Below are 6553 nucleotides of genomic sequence, written 5' to 3'. Positions count from 1 at the left end.
GCTGTTGCTGCTGGCTGCACGCAAACCAACGTACGAGCCACAGCCCGGCTGGTCAGGAACCGACTTTAGGTGCTTGTCCAGTGCCAGCTTGAAGACTGCCAGGGGTCTGTTGGTAATCCCCCTTATGTATGCTGGGAGGCAGTTGAACAGTCTCGGGCCCCTGACACTTATTGTATGGTCTCTTAACGTGCTAGTGACACCCCTGCTTTTCATTGGGGGGATGTTGCATCGTTTGCCAAGTCTTTTGCTTTCGTAGTGAGTGATTTTCGTGTGCAAGTTCGGTACTAGTCCCTCTAGGATTTTCCAGGTGTATATAATCATGTATCTCTCCCGCCTGCATTCCAGGGAATACAGGTTTAGAAACCTCAAGCGCTCCCAGTAATTGAGGTGTTTTATCTCCGTTATGCGCGCCGTGAAGGTTCTCTGTACATTTTCTAGGTCAGCAATTTCACCTGCCTTGAAAGGTGCTGTTAGTGTGCAGCAGTATTCCAGCCTAGATAGAACAAGTGACCTGAAGAGTGTCATCATGGGCTTGGCCTCCCTAGTTTTGAAGGTTCTCATTATCCATCCTGTCATTTTTCTAGCAGATGCGATTGATACAATGTTATGGTCCTTGAAGGTGAGATCCTCCGACATGATCACTCCCAGGTCTTTGACGTTGGTGTTTTGCTCTATTTTGTGGCCAGAATTTGTTTTGTACTCTGATGAAGATTTAATTTCCTCGTGTTTACCATATCTGAGTAATTGAAATTTCTCATCGTTGAACTTCATATTGTTTTCTGCAGCCCACTGAAAGATTTGGTTGATGTCCGCCTGGAGCCTTGCAGTGTCTGCAATGGAAGACACTGTCATGCAGATTCGGGTGTCATCTGCAAAGGAAGACACGGTGCTGTGGCTGACATCCTTGTCTATGTCGGATATGAGGTTGAGGAACAAGATGGGAGCGAGTACTGTGCCTTGTGGAACAGAGCTTTTCACCGTAGCTGCCTCAGACTTTACTCTGTTGACGACTACTCTCTGTGTTCTATTAGTGAGGAAATTATAGATCCATCGACCGACTTTTCCTGTTATTCCTTTAGCACGCATTCTGTGCGCTATTACGCCATGGTCACACTTGTCGAAGGCTTTTGCAAAGTCTGTATATATTACATCTGCATTCTTTTTGTCTTCTAGTGCATCTAGGACCTTGTCGTAGTGATCCAATAGTTGAGACAGACAGGAGCGACCTGTTCTAAACCCATGTTGCCCTGGGTTGTGTAACTGATGGGTTTCTAGATGGGTGGTGATCTTGCTTCTTAGGACCCTTTCAAAGATTTGTGTGATATGGGATGTTAGTGCTATCGGTCTGTAGTTCTTTGCTGTTGCTTTACTGCCCCCTTTGTGGAGTGGGGCTATGTCTGTTGTTTTTAGTAACTGTGGGACGACCCCCGTGTCCATGCTCCCTCTCCATACGATGGAAAAGGCTCGTGATAGGGGCTTCTTGCAGTTCTTGATGAACACGGAGTTCCATGAGTCTGGCCCTGGGGCAGAGTGCATGGGCATGTCATTTATCGCCTGTTCGAAGTCATTTGGCGTCAGGATAACATCGGATAGGCTTGTGTTAACCAAATTTTGTGGCTCTCTCATAAAAAATTCATTTTGATCTTCGACTCTCAGTCTGGTTAGCGGCTTGCTAAAAACTGAGTCATACTGGGACTTGAGTAGCTCACTTATTTCCTTGCTGTCATCTGTGTAGGACCCATCTTGTTTAAGTAGGGGCCCAATACTGGACGTTGCTCTCGACTTTGATTTGGCATAGGAGAAGAAATACTTTGGGTTTCTTTCGATTTCATTTATGGTTTTTAGTTCTTCCCGCGATTCCTGACTCCTATAAAATTCCTTTAGCTTAAGTTCGATGCTTGCTATTTCTCTGACCAGTGTCTCCCTACGCATTTCAGATATATTGACCTCTTTTAGCCGCTCTGTTATTCTTTTCCGTCGCCTGTAAAGGGAGCGCCTGTCTCTTTCTATTTTACATCTACTCCTCCTTTTTCTTAGAGGAATAAGCCTTGTGCATACATCGAGTGCCACCAAGTTAATCTGTTCTAGGAATAAGTTGGGGTCTGTGTTGCTTAGTATATCTTCCCAGCTTATATCGGTTAGGACTTGGTTTACTTGGTTTACTTGTTTTTGTTATTGAAGTTGAATTTGGTGAATGCTCCCTCGTGACTAATCTCATTATGTCTGTCTGGGGCTCCACGCATACATGTCTGAACCTCAATGGTGGCCAGGTGGCCTGGTGGCTAAAGCTCCCGCTTCACACACGGAGGGCCCGGGTTCGATTCCCGGCGGGTGGAAACATTTCGACACGTTTCCTTACACTTGTTGTCCTGTTCACCTAGCAGCAAATAGGTACCTGGGTGTTAGTCGACTGGTGTGGGTCGCATCCTGGGGGACAAGATTAAGGACCCCAATGGAAATAAGTTAGACAGTCCTCGATGACGCACTGACTTTCTTGGGTTATCCTGGGTGGCTAACCCTCCGGGGTTAAAAATCCGAACGAAATCTTATCTTAATTATGTTGTTATCTGAGTATATTGTTTTTGATATGGTGACATTTCTTATCAGATCATCATTGTTAGTGAAGATGAGGTCTAGTGTATTTTCCAGTCTAGTAGGCTCTATTATTTGCTGGTTTAAATTGAATTTTATGCAGAGATTTAAAAGCTCGTGTGAGTGTGAGTTTTCATCAGAGCTGCCTCCTGGTGTTATTACTGCAACAATATTATTTGCTATATTCCTCCATTTTAGGTGCCTTAAGTTGAAATCCCCCAGGAGCAAGATGTTGGGTGCAGGAGCTGGAAGATTTTCCAGACAGTGGTCAATTTTTAACAGCTGTTCCTGGAATTGCTGGGATGTTGCATCCGGAGGCTTGTAGACTACCACAATGACTAGGTTTTGGTTCTCAACCTTTACTGCTAAAACTTCCACTACATCATTTGAGGCATTAAGCAGTTCTGTGCAAACAAGTGACTCTGCAATGTACAGGCCAACCCCCCTGCCCCCCTTTTGCCTGTTCACTCTGTCACATCTGTATAGGTTGTAACCTGGGATCCATATTTCGTTGTCCAAGTGATCCTTTATGTGGGTCTCAGTGAAAGCCGCGAACATTGCCTTTGCCTCTGCAAGCAGTCCATGGATGAAAGGTATTTTGTTGTTTGTTGCTGGCTTTAGACCCTGTATATTTGCAAAGAAGAATGTCATCGGACTGGTGGTATTGTTGGTACTGGGGGGGGGATGGGTTTCCGGCATTATTATCTGTATCTGTTGGTTTGGAGTGGAGGCCATAGACTGTGGTTCCACTCCAGGAATGACTGGATTTGGTGTACGATTTCTGCCATTTCCTGCCAGTTTTTTTTTCCTTTCTGGCACTAAAAAACCTCTCCCTCTTGAGTGGCTGTGGCTACCCAGGTTTTCCCATGGCCTGGATGTTTTGTATCTTTTTGTCCCCTTTAGATGGTGTGCCTGGCAATTTAAGTTATAGCACAGTCTTTCCTGCACTGAAGAGGTACACATTTCAGGGTGAAAAAGCTTACAGGAAGGGAGTTTGCATTTTCCTGTTGTCATATGGGCACGGCATTTTCTAGGGTGGTCATAGTTGCACGTCCCGTCTGTTTTTCCAGATTTCCCATGTCTGCAGATACCAAGTGCATAGTATGTGCACAGGCTTGGTTTCCGTTTGCCTTGGGTTTCTGTGACTGTATTCCCTGATGGTGCATGTTTCCCTGTCTTATTCCTATCCTCCCTAGCACCAACAATGGAGCTCCCACCAGTTGTTTTTGGTAATATATCCTCACTATTGCTAGTGGAGTCCTCTTGTTTGCTATTTCTTGTGGTATTTCTAGTTTGCAATATTGGTTTTATCTTATCTTTGACTACACTTGTTTCCCCACTTCGGCTCCTGTCCCCTATGAGGTCATTTATATGTATTCCTTCCTGCGTATAATTCCCGACTACCTGGACAAAATCTCCAGCTTCACCATTACTGTCTCCCAGGACAGCACCTCCAGCTTCACCATTACTGTCTCCCAGGACAGCACCTCCAGCTTCACCATTACTGTCTCCCAGGATAGCGCTATCAGCCCCACATTTACTGGCTACCAGGACATCACCTCCAGCCTTACAGTTTCTGACTACATGGCCAGTATCAAGGGCAGTACCATTCAGCCCAGACTTTTTATGATTATAATAATAATCAAACTTATCATATTTATCATGTACAGTAATTTCCGAATAAGCAGTGTTGTCGTTTATTGGTCTGTGGCCTGGTGGCAAAAGCTCTAGCTTCACACGGTGGATGTCCAGGTTCGATTCCCGACGAGGGTTGAAACATTGGGCGTGTTTCCTTACACCGGTTGTCTATGTTAACCCATCATTAAAAAATGGGTACCTGGGTGTTAGTCGACTGGTGTGGGTCGCATCTCGGGACAAAATTGACCTAATTTGGCCGAAATGCTCTGCATAACAAGCGGCTTTCTGTATAATAGTATGTCACTGATGTCAGCTAGGACTGTATACCTTGCACATGTACTTGTAGAAATAAAGATATTATTTATATATTATTATATGTTATGTTATACTGTAGCATGTGCGTAAGCTTGAGTTAAGGTGGTAAAGCACACTTAGTAACGAAACCCTTCATTAATACGATACTTCACCCCCGGGAGGTCTTTCTAAAGTACACGAAATGCTGTACATAAAAACATTGGTATATAAAGTATATAAGGAAGGTAAAGTATATAAGAAAGGTAAGGTGTTGCGTAATATTAAATTTTAAAGGGGTGGACGAGGAAGCCATGGACTGGTTCAGCTATATTATTCCCTTTCTATATTATGGCTGAGATATATAGTTGACATCTTAGTCACTCAGTGACTGGGTTGGTACACAATGATGTCCGTGGTTCAGTCCAAGGCACGGGTGGAAAGGTTGGGCATGTTTTCTTACACCTGCTGTCCCTGTTCACCTAGCAGTAAGGAACCTGGGTGTTAGTCGACTGGTGTGGGTCGCATCCTGGGGGACAAGACTGAAGGACGACAATGGAAAGACAACAGACAGTTCTCGACGATGCACTGACTTTCCATGGTTATTCCGGGTGACTAACCCTCCGGCTTAAAAATCCGAACAAATCTTTTCTTACCTTATGAGCTAGCTCTCCATTCATTTCACCTAAGACGAAAAGGACGCTTCTTCAGTTTTCTTTATTTTGGAAGTCCTTCTCATCAAGAATACCTGGAGGGAATTTCGGGGGTCAACGCCTCTGCGGCCCGGTCTTTGACCAGGCTTTGCGGTGGATCATGGCCTGATCGACCAGGCTGTTATTAATGGCCGCTTGCAAACCGACGTACGAACCACAGCCCGGATGGTCGAGAACTGACTTTAGGTACCCGTCCAGCTCCTTGAAGACGGCCAAGGAGTCTATGTATGCTGTGAGGCATTTAAACAGTCTAGGGCCTGTGACACTTATTTATTATGGTGTTTCTTAGCGTACTTATGGCGCCCCTGCTTTTCATTGGGGGATGTTGCACAGCCTGCCGAGTCTTGCTTTCGTAGGGAGCGATTTCCGTGTGCAGATTTGGAACTGGTCCCTTTAAGATTTTCCAGGTGTATATTTTCATGTATCTTTCTCGCCTACATTCCAAGGAGTACAGGTCAAGGGACTTCAACTGTTACCCAATAATACAGGTGCTTTATTGTGCCTATACGTGCAGTGAAAGTTCTCTGTATATTCTCCAGGTCTGCAATTTCGCCTGCCTTGAAAGGAGCCGTTAGTGTACAGCAATATTCCAGCCTAGAGAGAACAAGCGATTTGAAGAGAATCCTCACTGGGTGTGTGTGTGTGTGTGTGTGTGTGTGTGTGTGTGAATTTGTATATGTGTGTGTGTGTGTGTGTGTGTGTGTGTGTGTGTGTGTGTGTGTGTGACTCAACAATCAATATTTGCACCAATAACTCATTACAGTTGTGACCGGGTGTGGAAGTGTGAATTGCTCATTACACTATAATTTGTTCATCATTGTAGCCATGTATAAACGTAAGTAACCATTCTTACAGTATTCATTACCTTTGTAACTTGTGAGTTCATTACCTTGTACCTAGTTCAGCCATCCAAACTTTGGGGCCCAGTCCCTGGATCCATTACGTACCTCTGTAATCTGTAAATACCTTTGTAACTTGTCATGATTGTGACTAGACCTACCCGGAGTTCATTACCTTTGTAATTTGTGAGTTAATTACCTTTGTAAATTGTGAATTCATTACCTCTGTAACTTGCTCAGCTATCAAAACTTTGGAGTCCAGTCCCTGGACCAATTATGTACCTCTGTAATCTTTTGACTACCGCCCACAGGATGGGTATGGGGTGCATAATAAACATATTAAACTAAGACAGAGTAACTTATTTCCATTGGTATCCATACTAGAGATGTAGCAAAGACCCAGTGTGACACTGTGGTCCTGTTGTTCGCTCTACTGCTTACAGAATGAACAAGGGGTGTATAATAACTAGGCAACTAGCC

This window comes from Cherax quadricarinatus, chromosome 36 (assembly GCF_038502225.1).
Source record: "Cherax quadricarinatus isolate ZL_2023a chromosome 36, ASM3850222v1, whole genome shotgun sequence".
Taxonomy (NCBI): Eukaryota; Metazoa; Arthropoda; class Malacostraca; order Decapoda; family Parastacidae; genus Cherax; species Cherax quadricarinatus.
The sequence above is the reverse complement of the archived record's forward strand: the minus strand, read 5'-3'. Positions refer to the sequence as shown.